The sequence below is a fragment of the Mauremys mutica genome, chromosome 1 (genome assembly GCF_020497125.1).
Source record: "Mauremys mutica isolate MM-2020 ecotype Southern chromosome 1, ASM2049712v1, whole genome shotgun sequence".
Lineage (NCBI taxonomy): Eukaryota > Metazoa > Chordata > Testudines > Geoemydidae > Mauremys > Mauremys mutica.
This window is the reverse complement of record NC_059072.1, coordinates 211438914-211463593: the sequence shown is the minus strand read 5'-3', so window position 1 is coordinate 211463593 and position 24680 is coordinate 211438914. Positions and strand designations below refer to the sequence as shown.

The window sequence follows — 24680 nt, the reverse complement described above, 5'->3', positions numbered from 1 at the left end:
CCTTATAGACTAACAGACGTTTTGCAGCATGAGCTTTCGTGGGTGAATACCCACTTCTTCGGATGCAAGTGGAATCTTGCATCCGAAGAAGTGGGTATTCACCCACGAAAGCTCATGCTGCAAAACGTCTGTTAGTCTATAAGGTGCCACAAGATTCTTTGCTGCTTCTACATAACTTTGCTAGACACTAAAAATCATGGACTGAATAGAGACACTGGATTTATGGTTTATTACAAAAAAATGTATGGTTTATTATATGGTTTGGGGGGAGGGATAGCTCAGTGGTTTGAGCATTGGCCTGCTAAACCCAGAGTTGTGAGTTCAGTCCTTGAGGAGGCCACTTAGGGATCTGGGGCAAAAATTGGTCCTGCTAGTGAAGGCAGGGGGCTGGACTCAATGACCTTTCAAGGTCCCTTCCAGTTCTAGGAAATTGGTATATTACCTTTACAACCATCTATAACCCACTAACAATCCCTCCCAGCTACTTCCCTCTTTCCACCCCACATTTCTTTTCCTCCCTATGACATGAGGGTGTTAATGGGCCACTTCACCTTAAATAGTCCCTTGAAATATGTGTTAATTACTCTTGCTAAACAATCTATTCAACCTTGTGACACTGTGACATTCTGAGGCCTTATATACACTGACACTTTATAGCACTGCAACTTCTTCCTCAGGGGTGTGAAAAAACACCCACCTGAGCGCTGCAAGTTTCAGTGCTCTAACGTGGCAGTGTAGACAGTGCACCAGCACTGGTAGCTGCACTCCCAGCGCTGGTAACTATTCCCCTCATGGAGGTGATTTTTTTTTATAGCTCTCTCCCAGTGCTCTGCCACGACTACACAGCCACGTTAAAGTGCTGCCATGGCACCGCTTTAACATTGCTAGTGAAGACACGTCCTGAGGCTATGTCTACACTACATCACTGACAGCTGTGCAGCTGCACTGATGCCTAAGCTTCCAGGAGAGAGCTCTCCTGTTGACTTAATAACTCATGCCTCTGCACAAGTGGTAGCTTTGTTGGTGGGAGAGCTTCGCCAGCATAGCGCTACCTACACTGGCACTTTGGTCGGTATAACTTATGTCGCTGAGGAGTGAATTATTCACACCCCTAAGCAACCTAAGTTATAGCAAAGTAATTTGTGGTGTAGACATAGCCTGAGTAAAGCACGGCAGTGCTTTAACGTGACTGTGTAGTTGCGGCACCAGCGTTCTCCCAGCACTATAAAAAAACCACCTCCATGAGGGGAGTAGCTACCAGCACTGGGAGCACAGCTTCCAACACTGGTGCACTGTCTACACTGACACTTTACTGCGCTGAAACTTGCAGTGCTCAGGGGTGTATTTTTTTCACACTCCTGAGCAAGAAAGTTGCAGCGCGGTAAAGTGCCAGTATAGACAAGCCCAAAGTTTCCCAGACCTGAAGAAGAGCTCTGTGTAAGGTTGAAAGCTTGTCTTTCTCACCAACAGCTGTTGGTCCAATAAAAGATACCACACCCACCTTGTCTCTACCTGAAAATAAGTTATTTTTACTGAAGATTTTCAGGTAAAATATAGAAGCACATAAAACCTCATATTAGCACTGTATGCAAGTGTACAAGCAATGGAAACCAAAAGTTAGAGGGACACTGTCATCTTAACTTTGACCCAAACTTTAAACTTGGTAAACAAGCTTTAATAAGGACTAAGAGCAACAAAAACAATTCCACAATAAACAAAATCCAATGAATACCATTGTTTTTAAATAAAAACATTCCCTTATATTGTTTAAAACTGAAATATTGCAGCACTTAGGACCTCAAATTGAAAATGACTACTGCAGGGATCTGCAACCTTTGGTAAGCACCCTGGCGGGCCATACCAGTTTGTTTACATGTCACGTCTGCAGGTTCGGCCAATCGCGGCTCCCACTGGCCACAGTTCGCCGCTCCAGGCCAATGGGGGCTGTGGGAAGTGGTGTGGGCAGAGGGATGTGCTGACCGCCGCTTACCACCGCCCCCATTGGCCTGGAGCGGCGAACCACAGCCAGTGGGAGCCGCGATTGGCCAAACCTGAGGATGCAGCAGGTAAACAAACCGGCCCAGCTTGCTGGTGTGCTTACCCTGGCAGGCCACGTGCCAAAGGTTGCCAATCCCTGGACTACTGGTTTAAATTGTCCAAATGACAGCAATAAAAAAGGTAAACAATGAGTATAAATAGTGACAATTAAATAGGTTTTTACAAATTTTTACTCAATCAAAGGTGTGAGCGATATAGGTAAACATGTTGTTAATAATATTATTTTAAAGTTTTTGTCCTTGTATTATATCATATCCGTATACTCCAGACTCACATTTACATCCATCTACCCAGAGGAAAAATAAGGGTATAGAAAGGAATCTCATGCAATGGGAAAAAGCAGCTTTTCTGTTTATGATGAAACTATATATAAAAAGATCCTCTGATAATTTGGATCGTAGTACAGTCAAACTAAGGTTATGTCTACACAGCCGACGTTAAAGCGCTGCCTCGTGGCTATGTAGTCACGGCTCCAGCACTGGGAGAGCAATGTTTGGAAATAAAACCACCTCTGTGAGGGGAATAGCTACCAGCACTATCTACACTGCCACTTTACAGTGCCGAAACTTGCATCGCTCAGAGTGGTGTTTTTTCACACCCCTGAGCAAAGAATGTTTCAGCGCTGTAAGTGGCAGTGTAGACAAGGCCTAAAATTCTTAGCCTTCTGGAGGGAAAATATAAGTTAAGGCTGTATACAAACTCAACATGGTGTTAATTTGATCATTTGCCTCTGAAAAGAGCTGCAACAGTGAAATAATAGAATACTGTGGTACAGTGGGCTTCTGCAATTGCCAGCAAATTAGTCTTTTAGCTGTGACTATAGCTCAGAATATGAACTGTTAATGGGAAAAGCATTGATGAAAGAAAAACTCGGTAGTGCCATGCTATGAAGCTGAATCACTTTCACATGGGCTGTTTGAGGAAACTGATGAGGATAAAATGGCAAGAAAGGGTTTCAGATACTGTGATTCTCATATGGGCAGGCATTCCAAGCATCTATACTCTGTTGATGAAATTACAGATGAGATGGGCAGGCCATGTCACCAGAATGTCAGATGAGCGACTGCCAAAGATCTTTTATGGCAAGCTAAAGGAGGGAAAGTGCTCTCAGGGAGGCCAGAAGAAACGTTCCAAGGACTCCCTCGAGTTATCCTTGGGACATTTCAACATTGACCCAGAGTTTTGGGAAGATCTTGCTCATGATCATTCTACCTGGCAAAACCTCATCCATACAGGAGCTACAGTCTATGAGCAGAGAACTGCTGAGGCAGAGCAGAAGTGCCAGCAGCGTAAATCTCACAACAGCAGCATGTCCGCTGTTAATCAAGTAATCCATAGCGGCAACTCTTGTTCAGTGTGCCACAGACCGTTCAAAGTTCGAATTGGCCTGATCAGCCACTCACGTGTTCACAGAAACCAAACCAACCTGTGATGTTATGATCATCTTCGAACTCAAAGGACGAACAACCAAACCAAATGTAGAAAAATAATGGAGAAAAATCAGTGCACTTGTCCCTTGGACGTACAAAATTTTCCAAGGCCTGTTGACCAATGGTTCTCATCTGGCAGACTGAGGAATATCACTGGCTAGTTTCAAGATGAGTTCTATCTGGGCCTTGTGAGTAGAGATTTAAAAGAAGTCAGGACTCTTCAAAGTTCACATGAATGCAGGGGACTTTCTGGGTGTGGGAGTGGAATCGGAATCGTTTTGGTGAGCTCTGTTCACGTTCTATTAGATTGGAGTCTATTTCACAAAAACACCATGACGTTAAGGACTGAATAGACAGGGAGACTAGACTACTCTTTATCCCCTTCCCTCCAAAATAGGAATGTGGGGATTAATAGGTATAGTGGTGGGGCAGTAAAGGGAAGTTTGCATGACAATTTCTTGCAATGTACTCAGTGTATGTGGCGGATAAACATAGGATTTCTCTTTGTTATGGTATTAATTTAACAGCTTTTCTGAGAGCTAAAATAGATTATGCTGAAACAATATTTTACACCACTTTTTGCACTCATCTTACCGTAAAACCTAGTAATAACTAGACAGCATTCTCCAGCTTGAGTGGCCTGCTAGTGTCTGACGCAACTAAGAATCAAAAGTGGCACAACTGGAGAGGCTATGAATTAGAGGAAGAAGGAAGTCTTCTATGCATGTGGAGAGCAGTAATCACTCACAACAGCCATGTCAGCAAAATCAACAGGAAATGCCTGTGCTTGACCTTTATTCATAGGAGAAAGGAGATCCAGCATCTCTTCAGAGCAGTTTTTGCAACATAACAGTGTATAACTTTTATAGGAATAATAAATCACAATTCAGAATTAGAAACAAATATATAAATACAATATGCAGTAATGGGCACTTAGGGGGCAAATGGTACATCTAAACATCGAAGAATGTTAAATATGGGTTAAGTTTTTCTTTTTTAAAATTCCAACACTCCTTTTAAGTATATATATGTCACTTTTAAAAGTTGCAGTCCAAATACTGAGAATTTTGAGTATATATTGTGTATATATAAACATGGTGTATATAAGGATTTTAACAGGTTTCTGATTATTGATGTTCAGAATACTTCAGTTTAGTTTCATGCTTAGTTATCAGACTATTAGTGGAAGGTATTCGTATTTGTGCTTAGAAAACGGAGTTCTGATGATTTTTCTGTAGATCATGTTCATAAACCCAGATCTGCATATATCTGTAAATGACAAATCTTTTCACACAGAAAAAGGATGTATTTGTCCAGTAAGAAAACCAAATTATTGTAAAATAGAAATTGTCCTACAATGTCTTGATATTTTGTGTCATAGGAATAATATGTTTAAAAGGTTGCTGAATTACTGAATTGAGACAGTACTACACAGTCTTTTGTCTGTGATGCAGTATTTTCCTCTGCTGAATACACTAATCATACCACTTTGTATACCCTTTTGAATTGCAAGAGAACTGTAAACATTTAGCCATAGGAAACAGCCTCATGTTGAGGCTCAACAAATATATAGCCTAGAAGATTTTGCAAATCCCTGGAACCCTTCTCTATTCAGTCGTCATGTTTTACATATACAGAGTAAAGGATATTTACACACATATAAAGAATATGTATATAGACAGCCTGAGTTTGAAAGTATCACACATTCACTATTACTGGAAGAATAAAAAAAAGTTTGAGCCTGATTATAATTCCCAAGATGATAACATTATTTCATAACTAAGAGATGTTATAGGGTGACCACCTAAGTTTCAAAGGAAAAAAAGGGCAATTACAAAAAATAAAAGGCCCTTAATATTTAAGGCAGTGGTTTTCAACCAGGGGTCTGGGGCCGCAAGCAGGTTTCAGGGGTCCTCCAACCATGGCTGGCATTAGACTCACTAGGGCCCAGGGCAGAAAGCCCAAAGCCCCACCATGCAGGACTGCCACCCATGGCCCCGAGCCCCATCACCTGGGACTGAGGCCTTGTCTACACTACAAGACTATTTCGAATCAACTTAGTTCAAATTTGTGGATTCGACCTTATGAAGTCGAATTTGTGTATCCATACTAAATACACTAATTCGAATTTTTGAGTCCACATTCACGGGGCCAGCGTCGACTTTGGAAGCGGTGCACTGTGGGAAGCTATCCCACAGTTCCCGCACTCCCCGCTGCCCATTGGAATGCTGGGTAGAGCCCCCAATGCCTGCTGGGGGAAAAAATGTGCCGAGGGTGGTTTTGGGTAACTGTCATTATTGAACCGTCACTCCCGCCCTCTCTCCCTGAAAGCGCCGGCGGGAAATCTGTTCGCGCCCTTCTCTTGTCAGTTACAGCGCGTACGCCACAGCACTGCGAGCATGGAGCCCGCTGCGATCATCGCTGCACTTATGGCCGTTGTCAACTCCTCGCACCTTATCGTCCACCTCTTCCACAGTCAGCTGCTGAGAAATCGGGCTAGGAGGCTCCGGCAGCGCGGTGAGGACAGGAATTCACAGAGTGGCACAGACCTCTCACAAAGCAGGGTACGCCACGCCGTGGAGATCATGGTGGCAATGGGTCAAGTTCATGGTGTGGAACGGCGATTCTGGGCCCGGGAAACCAGCACGGACTGGTGGGACCGCATAGTGCTGCAGGTCTGGGATGAATCACAGTGGCTGCGAAACTTCAGGATGCGTAAGGGCACTTTCCTTGAACTCTGTGACTTGCTGGCCCCTGCCCTGAAGCGCCAGGACACCCGGATGCGAGCAGCCCTGACTGTGCAGAAGCGAGTGGCCATAGCCCTCTGGAAACTTGCAACGCCAGACAGCTACCGGTCAGTAGCGAACCACTTTGGCGTGGGCAAATCTACCGTGGGGGTTGCTGTGATGCAAGTAGCCCACGCAATCGTTGAGCAACTGCTCTCAAAGGTAGTGACTCTCGGAAACGTCCAGGACATCATAGATGGCTTCGCCGCGATGGGATTCCCAAACTGCGGTGGGGCTATAGATGGGACTCACATCCCTATCCTGGCACCAGCCCACCAGGCCAGCGAGTACATTAACCGAAAGGGCTACTTTTCAATGGTGCTGCAAGCACTGGTGGACCATAGGGGACGTTTTGCCAACATCTTCGTCGGGTGGGCGGGCAAGGTTCATGACGCGCGTGTGTTCAGGAACTCTGGTCTGTTTAGACGCCTCCAGGCAGGAACTTTCTTCCCGGACCACAAAATAACGGTTGGGGATGTGCAGATGCCTACAGTGATCCTCGGGGACCCAGCCTACCCGCTAATGCCCTGGCTCATGAAGCCCTATACAGGCGCCTTGGACAGTGAGAAGGAACTCTTCAACTACCAGCTGAGCAAGTGCAGAATGGTGGTGGAGTGTGCTTTCGGACGTCTTAAGGGGAGGTGGCGGAGCTTACTGACTCGCTCGGACATCAGCAAAAAGAATATCCCCGTAGTTATTGCTGCTTGCTGTGTGCTCCACAATGTCTGTGAGAGCAAGGGCGAGACCTTTTTGGCCGGATGGGAGGTTGAGGCAAATCGCCTGGCTGCAGTTTACGCTCAGCCAGACACCCGTGCCGAGAGAATATCCCAGCGGGAAGCGCTGTGTATCCGGGAGGCTTTGAAAGCAAGTTTCCTCAGAGAGCAGGGTAACCGATGACTCTACACTTGATTTTAAGAGAAGCTGATCCTGGGCCTGTGTCTATGTGTTGAGTGAGATCTGCGGTTACATACCCCGTTCTCCAAGTTTCCCCCACTTCCAAAACACGTTTTTAAACAAGTTAAATGGAACACTTATTTTTAATAAATCTTTCCTTTACTTTGCATTTCTGTTAAGGGTTTGAAACATGGACGCATACTGTGCTGGGTACGGTGTGCACTGATGTACAGACCGCTTGTACAATACAGGACGGACAGCCTCCTGCTCCTACATAGGTCTCTGGGGTGGGGGACGGTTTCAAGTGGTTGTGCATGTAGGGGTGGGTTTGCAGGAAGGGGCGAGTGGTGCCATCTTTGCATAGGGATTTGGATGCAGGCTCTGGGCTGTGGGTTTGGGCGTAGGAAGGGGTGAGGGGTGTGGGGGAAGGGTGAGTATCTGTCCGTGGATGAGGGCTCTTGTTGGGGCTTAGGGCAGCGGAGAGGATCGCGCCTACGGTGGAAGTGCATGGTAAGGGCAGCATGCCTTAACATTAGGGGGTGGCAGGCGCTAGGACCGTGGACAAGCGTACACATCACAGAATGACCCGGGGCAGCATACACCACACAGAGGGACCCTGGTGACTACTGAATGCAGTCTGTGTGTGACCTGCAGTTGATCCTGCCCCCGATAGTCTGTACCCTGCTAATGTAGGCTATCCTGTGCAATTATAAATCCCCTGCCCCCCCCCTACATACACAGTCTTCTGACACGAAAGACGTGACGGAAAGAGTGAACAACAGCAAACAGCTTTTATTAATCTACTACATAGTGGGGTGATGAAACTTGGATTTGGGACTGGGTGATCCTGTAAGGGAAGCGCTTCTAAACAGTTATAGCGTCAGAGGTGTGTGGAACATTAGCGCTCAGCTGTGGTGCAGTGACAGTTCTCACGGCCCCTACCGCCCCTCCGTCTTGTAATTTTCGGTAAGGGGGGGACAGGACTTCTTGGCGTTGGAGGGTGGTTGCAGATACAATGCAGGGGGGCTCTCTCCTCCTGCCTGCGGTCCTGCAGCACATCAACAAGGCGCCGGAGCGTGTCCGTTTGCTCCCTCATTAGCCCAAGCAGCGTTTGAGTCGCCTGATGGTCTTCCTGCCACCACCTATCCTCCCGTTCGATGTGTGTGCGGTGCTGTTGACATAGGCTCTCCCTCCACTGTCTCTGCTCTGCCGCCTCGGCTCTGGAGCAGGACATCAGTTCCGCGAACATCTCTTCCCGAGTCTTTTTCTTTCGCCGCCTAATCTGAGCCAGCCTCTGCGAGGGGGATGCCGGGGCAGTCCGGGAAAGATCAGAAGCTGTGTGATGGGAAACAGTAAATGATTTCCTTGAACAGATACATGTTTGCGAACAGTGAACACAGTCTAGTCAGTTTCTCTGAACAAGACCATACAGGGCACCAAGTCTCACGAGATGTCAGGAAAAGTTCGAGATTTCGGAATACGCTCTCATTGGCGGCGCCATTGCACAGGAGAGCGGACAAGCGGGGAGATACAGCATAATCCGTCTTGCAGACAGTCCTGGTAAGCCTTAAAGTAGATCATGCTTATCAGTTAGTGGATAGCTGTGCTCTCCTGCTAAAGGCAATCTGGAAAGCAGAAAGGCTGAGCCTTTTCCAGCCCCTCCCGCCAGTGCACGGGAAAGATCAATGTCTGCTTGTTCTCTGTGGCCTCCAGCACGTGGCTCTTAAGCGAGGGTCGTTGTTATGCAACCTAATTGTAAACCGTTAACAATAGTAACAATACACTAATTGCCCGACTTAGATGCAGCCTGTCCAGACCGACATCACCCTGAGGCGGGTCACTCGCAGTCAGAGAGAGCGGATGCTACTGGAAGCCCTGCACAGACCAGGACCATATGCAGCAATGCTGGTGGAGGCGATGATTCCTCTCTACATTAGGATCTCCTGGCGCGGAAGAGTGTGAGCTCTGTGTCTGTAAATAAATGGTAGTTTTGTTAGCTGTCTGCTGTCTGGCCTCAAGTGATTTCTTCCTAAACCGGCTGCACCCAAGGATATAACAAGTAGCGATGAGGATGGGATTCCGATGCTGTTCCAGTAACAGAAGGAAGTAGAAGTCAAGGTAAAGAACAAACAAACAAAAAAACTGCTTTTTTGCACTGACTGTGAAAGTGAAACTAAAAATCATGGCTACTCTGACCAGGCCCCTGGAGCCTTTTGATGAGAATACAGAGCAGTGGCATGTGTGTACTGAGCGTTTTGAGCTTTTTGGTATTGCAAATGACATTACAGAAGCGAAGAAGGTGCCAATATTCTTAACTGTTGTAGGGGCTAAAACCTACTCTCTGCTACGCAGCTTACTACACCCTGTTAAGCCTGAGACTAAATCTTACAGTGACATTGTGGAAATCCTGGGGTCTCATTTCTCCCCAAAACCACTGGTAATTGCTGAAAGATATAGGTTCCACAAAAGAGACCAAAAGGAAGATGAAACAGTTGTACAATTTGTAGCCATTTTTAAAAAGCTAGCAGAACACTGTGAATTTAAAGAAATGTTACATGATGCCCTGCGTGATAGGTTAGTGTGTGGCCTGTACAGTGAAGCTATACGGAAGCGCCTACTGACAGAGGCTCAGCTTACCTTACAGAAGGCTGTTGATATTGCTGTCTCCATGGAACTGGCTACAAGGGAGGCACAATACATCGGTGCACCCCCTAGGGTGCAAAAAGTGTCACAAGAACCGACCCACAAAACTGTGCAGAGTCAAGAATGTTACCGCTGTGGTAAGCCGGGTCACCAGGCATCAGAATGCTGGTGTAAGGACCTGGTGTGTCGACACTGTGGCAAAAAGGGACACATTGAGTGTGCCTGTAAACAAAAGAAAAAGAGGCCTGTGGTCTGGCCGACAAAAAGAGGAACCCTGCATACCCTAGAGCAGACCCAGGATGATCAAGGTGACACCTCATCGCAAGAGGAAGTGCCACTGCATGTTTTGTCTTTGGCAATGGGCTCACATGAATACTGGGTAACCCCGTTATTGGATGGCAAACGTATACGCATGGAACTGGACACCGGTGCAGCCGTCTCACTGATCTCCGAGACTGTGTATAAAGAAAAGCTACAGCATCTTCCGCTTAAGACAACAAAAACTGTTCTGAAGACGTATACGGGAGAAGCTGTGCCTATGCTGGGCACTATTGATGTTAAGGTGGAGCTCAATGGACAGGTGGCTAAATTGCCACTGTTTGTGGTAAGAGGTAACTACCCAGCCTTAATGGGTAGGTCTTGGCTTGGGAAGATTCAACTGAACTGGGCAGAAGTGCACCGGATGACTAAAGAAGAAACCAGTCTAACCCCTATACTAAGGAAACATGCTGCTGTTTTTGGAGATGATTTGGGAAGTATGAAGGGAATCACTGTGACATTGAACATTAAACCTGGCAGTCCACCAAAATATCTGAAAGCCCGAACTGTGCCATATGCCATCAGGCCAAAAGTTGAAGCAGACCTGGAGCGCCTGGTCACCAATGGAGTCCTAATACCAGTTACTCATAGCTGATGGGCCACTCCTATCGTTCCAACAGTGAAGAAAGATGGCTCCCTCCGGATTTGCGGTGATTTTAAAGTCACTGTCAACCCAGTGTTATGTGCAGAGCAATATCCGCTTCCCCGCATCGATGACCTCTTTGCAGGCCTGGCTGGGGGACAAAAGTTCAGTAAGATTGATCTGAGTCAAGCATATTTACAGATGCACATCGATGAAAAGTCCCAAGAGCTGTTGACTATTGTGACTCATAAGGGGCTTTATCGATACTGTCGCCTACCCTTCGGAATAACGTCTGCTCCCGCCCTGTTCCAGAGGGCTATGGACCAGATCTTGTGTGGCTTGTCAGGAGTTCAGTGCTATCTGGATGATATCCTGGTCACTGGAAGGAATGAAGAGGATCACTTAAAGAATTTAGAGGCTACCCTACAAAGACTGGAAGAGTATGGCCTACGAGTTCGCAAAGACAAGTGTGAATTCTTCAAGCCCTCTGTTGAATATTTGGGACACATCATTGATTCTGCAGGTCTTCATAAGGCCCCTGCAAAAGTTAAAGCTATTGTGGAGGCTCCCCCACCTCGAAATGTAAGCCAGCTGCGCTCGTTTCTAGGACTCCTGAACTATTATGGAAAGTTCATCTCACAGTTAGCCACACTGCTAAAACCACTTCATGAGCTCCTTGGCAAGAACAAGGCCTGGAAGTGGACTGAAGCCTGTGATGTTGCGTTTAACAAAGCTAAGGATGCATTGCTAAATTCTGAAGTTCTAACGCACTTTGATCCATCCTTACCACTGCAATTGGCCTGCGATGCCTCCCCTTATGGAGTGGGAGCAGTCGTGTCACATATTATGCCTTCAGGAGAAGAGAGACCTATTGCTTTTGCTTCACGCACTCTAAGCAAAGCAGAAACTAACTACGCCCAAATCGAACGTGAGGCATTAGGAATTGTTTTTGGAATTCGGAAGTTTCATCAGTACCTGTTTGGGCGAAAATTTACTCTTCTCACAGACCATCGACCTCTGACATCAATTTTTGGACCTTACACAGGCATTCCCCCATTAGCTGCTAGTCGTATGCAACGTTGGGCATTGTTACTTTCAGCACACACATATGAAATCAAATATCGGAAATCCACTCTACACGGCAATGCAGATGGCCTCTCAAGGTTGCCTTTGCCGGTCAAACACCAAGATAGTGCCCACAAGGAAATCTTCTACTTTGAACAGGTAGAGAATACACCCATCACTGCTACTCCGATAAAGAAGGCAACTCGCGTTGACCCAGTATTGTCCCACGTTATGGACCTGGTGATGCATGGAACATCTCGACAAACCTCTCCGGTCTCACCCGACCTTGTTCCCTACATGTCCAGGCGGACGGAGTTATCGGTCCAATCTGGTTGTTTGTTGTGGGGGAGGCGTGTCATTATTCCACCACCACTGAGATCACAGATGTTAGAACAGCTACATTCCGGTCACTGTGGAATAGTGCGCATGAAGGAAATTGCACGAAGCTATTTTTGGTGGCCTGGACTGGACAGCGCTATTGAAGAGAAGGCAAAAGCTTGTATGTCATGTCAGGGTGTGAGGAATGCACCCCAGTGGGCACCCCTACACCCATGGGACTGGCCTGAAAACCCGTGGCAACGTATTCACGTCGACTTTGCTGGCCCCCTTGAAGGAAGCATGTTCTTGGTGGCAATTGATGCCCATTCTAAATGGCCAGAAGTCTCTATAATGCAGTCCACTACTGCAGAGAGTACTATCCAAAAACTACGAGGACTCTTTAGTCGTTTTGGTCTGCCAGAACAACTTGTGAGCGACAACGGACCGCAGTTCGTTTCTCAGGAGTTTCAAAATTTTATGAAAGCAAATGGGATACACCACATCACGTCAGCACCATATCATGCGTCCACCAACGGATTAGCTGAAAGATTTGTGCAGACAATGAAAAACGCTTTGAAATCAGCAAGGGGACAACACTCCATTCAAAAGCGTCTGGATACCTTTTTACTTTCCTACAGAAACACACCTCATGCTACGACCCACGCATCTCCGGCCTTTCTAATGATGGGACGACAGCTGCGCACTTGCTTTGATCTGCTGAAACCTTCTGAACCCTGACAAATTGTGCAACATCAGCAGCAATATCAAGTCATCAGACGGGCACCCAGAGCAAAAGACCGAACCTTTAGCCCGGGACAGCCAGTTTTGGCTCGGAATTATACTTCCAGAGCTAAATGGGTTCCGGCCACAGTCATCACTCAAACAGGACCTGTTTCCTACACAGTCCGGACTGCAGAGAATCTTACCTGGCGGCGACATGTAGATCAGCTGTTGCCAGGTCATGCCATTCCTCAGGACCCATCTGCAGTTGAGGGGTCTGACTTCACCTCTTCTGGTGAGGGATCGAATCACGAGTCACCTGTTTCTGACTGTTCTCCTCCATTACTGCCGGCGGCTGAGATACCCCTTTGCCCAGCACGAGCTGATACCACCTCCTCACCTGTTCGTGCTGCGGACCCTGAGCCCCTAGTGCTTTCGGGTGCAATAACACCAGTAGTTCGCCGTAATCCACCTAGAGACAGAAGGCCTCCTCATCGGCTGGATCTTTAGCTAGGGCGAACCCACGGTTATGGGGCAAAATAATCCCCAGGGTTTAGCCGGGAATGGAGGCAGTCTACCCTCCTTCTCTAGTCTAGTGTGTGTTTTATTTAGGGGATGTTCTTATTAGGGGGGGAGGAATATGTTGTGTATTTGGTTGTCATGGTTTTGTTGCTATGGCAACTGAGTTAGATTATTATGGGTTAGCTCAACCGGTTTCAACCGGCTGAGGAGCTCTCTGTATATATGTAAATAAAATGGAGGTTTTGGTTAGCTGCCTGCTCTCTGGCCTCAAGTGATTGCTTCCTACACCGGCTGCCCCAAGGATATAACAATGGACTTGTTCATGTCCAGCTTTTCTAAACAGTCCTTAACGTGTTCTTTCACCACTGAGGGCTGTTCATCTCCTCCTCATAGTGTGCTGCCCAGTGCAGCAGTCTGGAAACTGACCTTGTTCATGAAGACCGAGGCAAAAAAAGCATTGAGTACTTCAGCTTTTTACACATAATCTGTCACTAGGTTGCCTCCCCATTCAGTAGGGGTCCCACACTTTCCCTGACCATCTTCTTGTTGCTAACATACCTGTAGAAACCCTTCTTGTTACCCTTCACATCCCTTGCTAGCTGCAACACCAAGTGTGCTTTGGCCTTTCTGATCACACCCCTGCATGCTCCAGCAATATTTTTATACTCTTCCCTAGTCATCTGTCCAAGTATCAAATTCTTGTAAGCTTCCTTTTTGTGTTTAAGCTCACCGAATATTTCTCTGTTAAGCCAAGCTGGTTGCCTGCCATATTTATTATTCTTTCTGCACATTGGGATGATTTGTTCCTGCACCCTCAATAAGGCTTTTTTAAAATACAGCCAGCTTTCCTGGACTCCTTTCCCCCTCATATTAGCCTCCTAGGGGATCCTGCCCATCAGTTTCCTGAAGGAGTCAAAGTCTGCTTTTCTGCAGTCCAGGGTCTGTATTCTGCTACTCTCCTTTCTTCCTTTTGTCAGGATCCTGAACTCGACCATTTCATGGTCATTGCTGACCAGGTTGCCACCCACTTCTACTTCCCCTACCAATTCTTCCCTGTTTGTGAGCAGCAGGTCAAGAGGAGCATGGCCCCTAGTTGGTTTCTCCAGCACTTGCACCAGGAAGTTGTCCACAACACTCTCCAAAAACTTCCTGGATTGTTTGTGCACTGCTGTATTGCTTTCCCAGCAGATGTTAGGGTGACTGAAGTTCCCCTTGAGAACCAGGGCCTGTGATCTGGAAACTTTTGTTAGTTGTCCGAAGAAAGCCTTCTCTATCTCATCCTCCTGGTCTGATAGTCTATAGGAGACACCCACCATGACATCACCCTTGTTGCTCTCGCCTCTAAACTTAATCCAAAGACAGTCAACAGGCTTGTCTCCAGTTTCATACTGGAGCTCTAAGCAATCATATTGCTCTCTTACATACAGTGCAACTCCTTCACCTTTTCTCCCTGTCCTGTCCTTCCTGAACAGTTTATACCCATCCATGATAGTGCTCCAGTCATGTTAGTTACCCCACCAAGTCTGTTTTTCCAATCACATCATAGTTCCTTGACTGTGCCATGACTTCCAATTCTTCCTGCTTGTTTCCCAGGCTTCTTGTGTTCATGTACAGGCATCTAAGATAACTAGCCGATTGCCCTACTTTCTCAGTATCAATCAGGAGGCCACCCCTGTTGTTCCCTCCTTGTTTCCTCTCGGTATCTCATTTCCCCACTTACCTCTGGGCTTAGGTCACCATCCCCCCGTGAACCTGGTTTAAAGCCCTCCTTACTAGGTTAGCAAGCCTGCCTGCGAAGATGCTTTCCCCTCTCTAGTTAGGTGGATCCCATCTCTTCCTAGCAATCCTTCTTCCTGGAACATCCCATGGTCAAAGAATCCAAAGCCCTCTCTCCAACACCACCTGCGTAACCACGCATTTACCTCCACAATTTGATGGTCCCTACCTGGGCCTTTTCCTGGGCTATTTCCCATCTACATTACAGATTCTAAGATGTTTAAACACAGTGGCACAATCACCTTATATCTTTTGTGCAGATAGAAGAAACTATGTCTTTATAGTGCCTTTTAAGAACCCTTTTTAGCCCAGGTTCCAATATCTACCAAAGTTAAAACATGATACTTGAACATGGCGAAGCTATGCTAGTGGTGGAAACAATGTGCATTTTAGGGAAATGTCAAATGTAGACTAAGTCTGAGTTTTAGTTTATGGAGCTGTGCAAAATATAACTGCACAACACAACTTTATTACAAATGCTTTGTTTTCTCTAAAACGACATTGCATTAATATTTTTTTTTGTATTCTAAGTTAATTTAAAGTGTCAGGAAATGCAAAAGTTTGGAGCAATGTCAGCTCACATATAATTTCTGATTGCTAGCTACTATATAATTTCATATATGATTACATACAAAATCTACACTAAAAAAACTAAGGCTGAAAACTCAATCCCTCAAAAGTTAGGAAACACCAAAATTAAAGTGGTCTATTCTACCTTAATTCAGACTTCTTCTGTGTATGCATTATGATAGTCTTAAATTATATCATGATATACTATTTTTTTTCCACTGGACCCCTGCTTTCCACTGCTAGTTTCGAGAAGTTGTGTAGTAATAAAAATGTATAACTATTGAAAGGGATACTGCAAGATAAAAATCTAGTGTATGGAATATGTAGAGTAATTAATTTAAATATCCTTGTTCATAATATATTAAACTGAACATTTTAAACATCTTAATCTTCACTGCTGTCAACTTTTTGCATTTATTTCAGGTTGGACAATTAAACTAGATTAGTCCATTTCACATATTTATAGCTAGTTTCAGTTTGAGTTTGGTATGCTGACTAGAACAATGCTGCAGCTTAATGAGTTGGAAACCTTGCAGGGGAATGCTTAAATCCTACATTTTTTAAAATTGAATTAAAAATATCATGTAAGAATTTCTAATCAGATTAGGGCTAGTCTACAGGGGAAAACTGTCCCAATATTTTGCAATATCTATCCTGGAATAGATGTCTGTGTGGACACTTTATTATGGAATAATAAGTGTGCTTTGTGAGCACTTGCTCACTAACTGCTGTCTTCCACCCACCATTCCTCTTTAATCAATAATTTATCTACTCCCTTATCTGTTCATCTTCTCTTCCATATTAATATTCCCATTTTGTGTGCAGCAGTTATCTGCAGTGCCCAAAAGTGGTCCACAGACTTTTGCATCAGCTGCAACAAAGTTTCATAAAATGAGCTGAGGAAACCAACTCAAAGGATTCTGGGGCATATCTGGGAAGCCCAAATGAACATAAGCAGAGGCCTTTTTTTGTTGGTTAGAGTGGAAGAATTGCACAGTCAGACAAGACTGTTTTGGGATTTGCTTGTTGAATAACAACAGACCCATTGCTATTCCAAGGACCCCTTTTATTTAATGCCATAAATACCTGTCTGCGTGAGCCTATTGTGATGTTTGATTAATACAGCTACAGGCAACTATTGTCCTGGCAAAATATTTTGGAACACATCTTTTTAAAATGTTTGACAAAGGAGATAAAATATCAAAGTACCAGAAGAAATATGAGCATAATTTCTTTAGCATAAATGCACAACCCCAATTTTGTTTCAATATTTTTGAGACTAGTAAATTACAGTAATCAAAAATTGCATAACACTAGGTTTGTGTGTGATGTAAGTAAACTACAATCTAAAATGAGGAAAATACCACCAAAATAGCAAGGACACGGGAAAGTCATGGAGAATTCACATCTGTTGTATACTCCAAGTTGAAGCTTTCAGTTAAATGCAATGACATTTCTATTCCTTTTCTTTGTTAAAGCCTTCCTTACAAGTTAATGTAATTATCCTGTTTGCTAAAAGTTGCTTGGGGTTTAATAGGGCTATTAGTAGTATCTAATGATCTTTTGTTGAATTATGCGAACTGAGGTCTGAGTCCATTTCTTAGTGGGCATTATAAAAACTACCAGTACTGCTATCAGTCTGTTTGATGCCATTAGAGGTGCCAAAGACAGAAGGGCATATTCTTTATTTGAACCTAGGATAATACCTACACATCAGGATAAAGTTATATTGTCAGGACAGCATAGGGAGGCTGCACTGCTATTACTTGTACTATTATTTGGATACATAGGGGACTTTAATTTCTAGTGCTGTCAACCTGGCATTTTTTCATAAAAATTAAACTAATCCACTTAAAGATAAATAGGAAATAGACACGACTGTAATTAGACACTACTAATTGTTTTAAAGGGTTGGAGGCAGTTGAGAAGTGCACACAACTTGAAAATTCTGATCTATTCTGACAATGCACTTATACCTCTGTAAGTAAGCTGAAACAGTCAGAGCCTAGAGGGTTTCTGCAAAACAGAGAGTATTGAGGCAAACAAGAAAGTGAAATGAAGTAGAATTGCAGACATTCTGGTCAATTTCACTTTACTGTCTGCCCAGGGGGGGAAAGGAGAGGAAATGTGGGTGACAAAACAAAATCAAAATGGAATAGAAGGAAAGAATGAGTGATGGTGCAGAGAGGGAAAGGAGATGGGAAGGTATAACAAGAGGGTGAGATTGAGACATCAAAATCTCAGGAAGAGGTGTAGGAAGTCATCAAAACTGAAATAATTGGGCTGTGTTTGATGTAGTTCTTAAAAGCAAACAAAGGTTGGTAGGCCTAAACTTTGATTGATGTTTACAGTGACCATAGTCTGAAATTATTACCTTGTTTGATTAATTCCTTACATTTTTCATTGGTGGTAAAAATATATTAAAAACTAGTCTGACAGTAAATAAACTACTGCATTTGTAGTATAACAGGATAGCAGTAGGTACTGGTTTGTTTACTGAATGGCAAACATTAAGGCCTGGTCTACACTACAGGGTTAGGTCGGTGTAAGCAGCCTCGCATTAACTTAGCTATAGATGTATCTTCTCTTAAATTGGTTTTCTGCCAAAGTGTCTCTCTACACTGATTTAGTAACACCACCTCGTGGAGCAGTGTAGAGTCACGGCTGATATAACTAAGCTGACAGAGGGTCAGTGTAGACACTGGGTTACTTACGTCAATGTTACTGGCTTTTAGAAGGCATCCCAGAATGCTCCACACTGACAATAAAATTGATACAAGCACTCCTAGTGAGGATTTGCATTGCTAACACAAGTAACCAAGTGTGTGCGCGCGCACACACACACACAAAGTGATTTAGTAACTGTGGCGGCTGTATATTGACAAAGGTGGTTGACATAATTTTGTAATGTAGATGGCCCTAAGATGTGCTTTTGCTGTCCTCTCCAAATGCTAAAGGTTGCAGAAAAACACAAGTAAATCAGGAAATTGCACCATAATTCACCCTTCAGTCCCAAGTTTTAAAGACTGTTTACAGGAAAATCGCTGAGCCCAGTCACTATGAGTAGTTGTTGTTTTGGTCTGTACAGAATGCAAACACTAGAGATAAACATTTTTCACAAGTTAAGGTCATTAGCCCTGGCCTCCTGGTCATATTCCAACTCCTTACATTCTGCATAAAGTTACTCCTGCACTTTTAATTGGATACTGTTGTCTTCACTTCCTGTCGTGAAACTGTTAGCATGATATGGGCCAATGCTGTATAATTAGACTGTCAAATTGAAATATATATATTTAAAGGTAAAAGTAGTTTCAAGTACTAGATTTGGTTGAGTTCCATCTCCCTGCCAACTTTTGTGGTTTTAGACTATTTCCTATTTTTTAAATGTGTTTTCTCCCTCCTCTTGCTGTATAAAAAGTCCACATGAATGGAGAGATATGACAATATTAAATTTACTATATTCTAAGTGCTGTCAAGTAAATAACTGGAGGAAAAAATAGACAAAATAATATGTTATAGTAACCTTAAGTGTTACAAGGAAAAAAAGTGGGGGGAAGGAAAACAGATAAATTTTAGTTTTACATTGCTGATACTCTTTAACTAATTATAGTGTCTTACTCCAGTGGTGGCTGCATGCAATGAAGGGTGAAGTAATTGCTCTGTGTATACAGTATTAGCTTGTATGTCAGTCTAAGGGTCCTAGTCTACTGTCTAGGCAAAACTCCGTAGTCTGACTCAACTGAAGCATTAGGTCCTAAATTGGTAAGATGCTTTGGGGTGAAGGGTGCTGTAGGCATGCAAGACTCTCATGAAAAACGAGTGCTGCAGCATGTCTGCACGCACTGTGCCAGGCAGCCCCAGGAAATTGTTTCGCACTGAACTTTTCCCAGCCTTTTTGTAGCATCCGTGCCAGAGCGAGGGGCAGTGACTCTTTGGGCTGTTACGCGTTACGGCTACTGCTTGTGACCTAAGCCACGGGCAGCCCGGTGCGGGGCGAAGTGCGGCGGAAATGCCCCGAGTCGGCACGAGGCGTTTCTCCACCTCCCCCCCCCCGGCTTGGGCCGGCGCGCAGGGCTCGAAAGCGGCTCCCGGCCCCGCGGGGGAGGGGGACGTCAGCGGCTGCGCCAGGCCGCCGCGCGCGCCTGTTGCCGTTCCACACCCCCCCGCCTCAGCCCCGAGCAGGAAGCGTTGACGTCATTATCCGGGCTCTCCGCGGCGGCGCTGTTCGCACAGCGGGTCACAATGGAACCCAAACGAGCCTAACTGACATGAAACGGCCGCGCAGCCGCCCGCCCCAGTGAGCGCGCCCCGGCCCCCCCCGCCCCGCCGAGCCCCGCGCGCGCGCGCCCCGAGGGGGCGGTGACCGCCGCCAGGCCTGCCCCGCCGTCGGGCTGAGTGACACACGGCGAGGGGGGGGGGTGACGCTGTTTGGGTGGCGGGGCCGCCGTCGCGCTGAGTCGGAGTCTGCGCCGCTGGCCCAGCGCTGCCGGAGCCGCCATATTGCCCAGGACGTAGCGAGACGCCAGCGCCGGGAGTGAGGAACCGGCCGCGCCGCCGTGTCTGTTCTCCTCCGCCCCGTGCACGCAGCGAGCGGCCAGTGCCCGGCCCCTCCCCCCGCCGATCCCAGGCCCCGGTGAGCGGCGCGGGGAGCGTGTGCGCCCCTCCCCCGGGTGTGTGTCTGAGCCCCGGACGGGGCGGAGCGTACAGGCCCCGGCCAAGCCCCGGGCTGCCGGGCAGGAGCTGGTGACGCAGGAGAGACGCCCCGGCGCCGCTGCCGGAGGGAACCAAGCGGCCAGGCCGGGATCCGAGCGCGGGCAGCTCCGCACAGCGCCGCGGGGCCCGGGAACGGGCAGCCCCCTCCGCCCGCCGGCTCTACGCCGAGTATGACTCGCTGCCCCGCTGGCTGCCTGGGATGAGACAGCCCCCGGCGGCGCATCGTCTGCAGCAGCAGCACCCAGGGGGGGAGCGGGCCGCGGCAGCAGCGGGAGAAGAGGACACCGTGCGGGGGTGAGCATGGGCCGGGGCAGGGTGCCGGGGAGCGGTTCATGTTGCAGCCGGTGGCCGCGCTGAGCGCAGGGAGGCGCAGGCTGAGCGGCTCGTGGCCCTGGGGGACGGGGCTCCCTGGGCGGGGGGGGGGAGCCGGAGGCCGCTGTGTTATGGCTGCGGTGAGAGGGGAGGTGGCGCCGCCGCCCCCGCAGCCCCCGGCGTGTGTCCGTGTATCGCTGTGTTTTGGAGCGTGAGGGAAAATGGCTGACGGCGTCTCATCCTCTCCCCGTCCTGTGCGGGGCTGCGAGGCAGGCTGGAGGGAGCGCACCCACCCTGGCCCCTCGGGGAGCGTGTCCGCCGGGCGGTCCCTCCCTGGACTGCTGGGGTGAGGGGGGCTCCCCGCAGAGCGTGTGCACCCGCTTTTACCTCTCCCGAGTCTCGTTTCATTTCACACCAAGCGCCATTACTGAAGTGGAGTGATTGGAGCCATGTAGGCCAGGGCTACGCCTGGAAATAAGGCCCTGCTCAGACTCTTCCCCCAAATCGGAGTGAAATCCAGCAACACCAGCTCACTCCCAGCTGCTCTAAGCGTTATTAACACGGGTGCAGGCGAAGTGTGTAGCTCCTGTAGCTCCCATTCCTAATAAAACTCTTTCTATGTGGAAAACGGCCTTGCCCCTTTATGCCCCTTTCTCTTTAGTTCACCCTGTTAGTTCTCCAAAATGACAACTTAAGACTTTCCAGTTGTGTTTCTTTTCACCAGTGTTAAAACGTTGCTTTGAGATTAATATCTGAGGCTGGGGAATTGGGACATAATTTGTAACATGTAGGCCATCATTTCAGGTAATTGAGGAGATGACCACAGGACACCCCCCGCCCCCACTGGAGTTATCTAACTACTATTCTACCTCACTTTTGGCACCATTGTCTGCTTACAGTGAGGATGTATATGAAAAATCCATATGACCAGTCGTTTGTTATTGCCAGATGAACTTGTTTCTATATAAATGTCATAGAAATGTCCTAGGTTGTAAGGTGCCATATTTAATCTGTTTATTGTTGTTCAGGAATCAAGTTGTATATTGACTGATCATGTAGCAAAAATTAATTTATCAATATAAAAATTTGTAATTCTAATTAGAATTTTGAAAGGACTAAAATCTTTATACAAATCAGGTGTGTATTATTGTTCTCTCAGGCATGTTGATTTTGTCTGCAAATTGTTTTAAATCCTTGATCCTGATATTGGGTTCAGTGTGGGTGGACCTTTGCATCTGAGCAAAACCCCTGAAGTCATTTTGGTTATGTGCAAGGATCTGCCCATATGGTCCTAACTGGAGGATTGAGGCCTAAATTTTTAAAACCTGGCTTTTATATAAATAGTGCTAAATATGCTAGGAACACTTGCTCTGGCAAAGTGACTTGCAGGTTTGTTTGTCTCTGGGCTTCTTATTATCCATTTGCTAGCTAACTACAGTTGTGCTGGGCTGTGGGACTGGTGGTAAGTTTTGAGAGGATTGGGTCTTTGCTGATTAGGTAGCTGTAGTGGCATGTCTACCTTGAGAGGTTATGGGTAACAGATTAGCAGTTATCTACAAATTTCAAACTGCTAGCTACATCCTGGATCTTTTGGGTGCTGCTTATGATAAAATGGTGAGGCTTCCTCCTTTAGAAGCAGCAAAGAATCCTGTGGCACCTTATAGACTAACAGACGTTTTGCAGCATGAGCTTTCGTGGGTGAATACCCACTTCTTCGGATTCACCCACAAAAGCTCATGCTGCAAAACGTCTGTTAGTCTATAAGGTGCCACAGGATTCTTTGCTGCTTCTACAGAACCAGACTAACACGGCTACCCCTCTGATACTTCCTCCTTTAGTATTCCCAGATGAGGAAAATGTAGGATGAAGCCATCTATTTCAGCAAAATCTTAATTCTACTGTATATTGATTTTGAGGTTTTTGTTAATCATGTAATGATGATTATTTTCAAGGCAGCAGCACCATTTGTTTTCTCAAACCAGAAGAACACAGCAGTTTTCTTGGTCATATTTCCCAAACATTAAAATTATTTCCCTCAGTTGCAGTATTTAGAGCAGGAGAGTAAAGTCCAGCTGTGCTGGATGTCATGGATACTTAAAGATAGCTCTGAATAAAGACATAATCAGTATAATCTAGAATAAAACTGTAGTGGAAGAACCTTGAACATCTAGTTATGTGAAAAAAGGCTCTAGGTTAAAAATAAACCCATAAATTTGCATCACTTTTTTCTTCTACTTTTTCAGTTTTACCTTATGCCCTTTCTATCATCTTGCCTCTTCATATAGTCTTTTTAAAACATTTCCTTTGAGCAACCTCTGTCATCTTACTGTTTCCAGCTTGCTGCTTCATGTCTTCGTGAATTTACTCTTCTGGTGATACTACTTCCTATTGAACTGACAGGAAGGGCTGCTTCTGTACATACCAATCAATAAGGGCAGTGAGAGCAGACCATGTGTGGGTTTTGCATCTTTAGACACCACTCCCTTTAGAAGTGTTTTGTTTCCTATATTAGTGCATTCATGTTTGAGGGTACCCCACAGCATAAAGCAATCCCCGTTTCTATTACCATCATAGAATATTAGGGTTGGAATAGAGACATCAGGAGGTCATCTAGTCCAATCCCCTGCTCAAAGCAGGACCAACACCAACTAAATCATCCCAGCCAGGGCTTTGTCAAGCCCTTATGTATCCAGTCTTGTCAGTTATGTATTGTATTGAAAATGCTGGAATTGTTTCAAAGAAAATGAGGAAAAGATAAGTAAATAACCACTTGAGGAACTAGAAATGCCTACAGTAAAGAAACCACAGTAGTATTCTCGTGCAGAGGTTCTCAAGTCTAACTATGCAGTTCATTTAGGGCTTTTCAAAATGTCAGATATCCTGAGTAAAACTGAATACGAATTTTGTTGTTGAGTGTGTATCTAAAAGTTATTTTTAATCACATCTACTTTATTATTGAGGATTTTTCTTCAAGAGTCATAGGAACCTTTTTATTTTTTTTCCAATATACTCAACTGTATTTAAAGTATTATTAGAATTTAACAATTACATGGATTTCAGGCAGGATAGCTATTTTTTCTGAAAAAGCATTTGTTAGCTGATAAATAGAATTAAAAATTGCAGCATCATTTTGAAAACATTTTTACTGATAAACATAAATCTAATTTAAAATTAAATTACTTCCTTCAGTTTGTTATGATCATATTTTTAAGGAAGAAACAATGCTTTTATCCTTACTTGCATTCTAAGGAGCACTGAAATTGTTATGCTGAATCAGACCAGTGGTCTATCTGATCCAGTATCCTGTCACCGACAGGAGTCGGAACCAGTGATCTCCGATGAAGGTGTTAGAAACCCTAATGGGGAATAATTTGCACAAGGGGAAAGTTTTCTCCTAATACCTAGTAGTTAGAGATTAAACATGAGGGTTTATATCTCTTCCAAAACTCTTTTTAGTGTTTACTCTTATAATTTGGGATGCTACTGTTAATATCCAAGTGCTTAAGTGAAAATTCTTTCCGGTGTTCAAGAATCCCTATTTTTCTAGGAAAATCATGCTTTGGAAATATTGGCTCTTCTTAACCATTAACTTGATTATTGGGTGAATCCTTAAAAATGTAGTACATAATAGTTGTATTGCTCTTGTCATATTTGTTTTAAATTTAGGGGCTAAAGTTGTAGTTCAGGAGTATTATGTGAACTAAATTTGAGTGATTGGACATACTTTTAGTATCATAGAAGATGGTATATCTTTTGCAAAAAATAATCTTATGTACCTATGGTACTGGGTTGTAGTCTTTCTCCTTTGTATTTTACAGTGTCATCTAACATTATAATATAATAATATACGCAGACTTACTGAGGAAGAAGTAAGGGTTGCTACGCACAATATACCTGACATAAGAAAAAGTTAAGCCGTCTAAAGCTGTGATTCTCAAACTTTTGTGTTGGTGGCCCATTTCACATAGCCTC

The 24680-nt window shown here is 45.4% G+C and overlaps 1 protein-coding gene across 2 annotated transcripts in view; it reads left to right on the top strand.

Moving 5' to 3' along the window:
* Positions 1-20189: 20189 nt before the first annotated feature.
* Positions 20190-24680, top strand: part of USP9X (ubiquitin specific peptidase 9 X-linked) — a 227155-nt gene continuing 222664 nt past the window's right edge. The window contains exon 1 of one of the 2 annotated variants that reach the window (XM_045002691.1): positions 20190-20690. The gene's annotated coding sequence lies outside the window, so the exon portion shown is untranslated. The remainder of the gene's footprint in view (positions 20691-24680) is intronic. The other variant, XM_045002690.1, reaches the window with a different exon arrangement.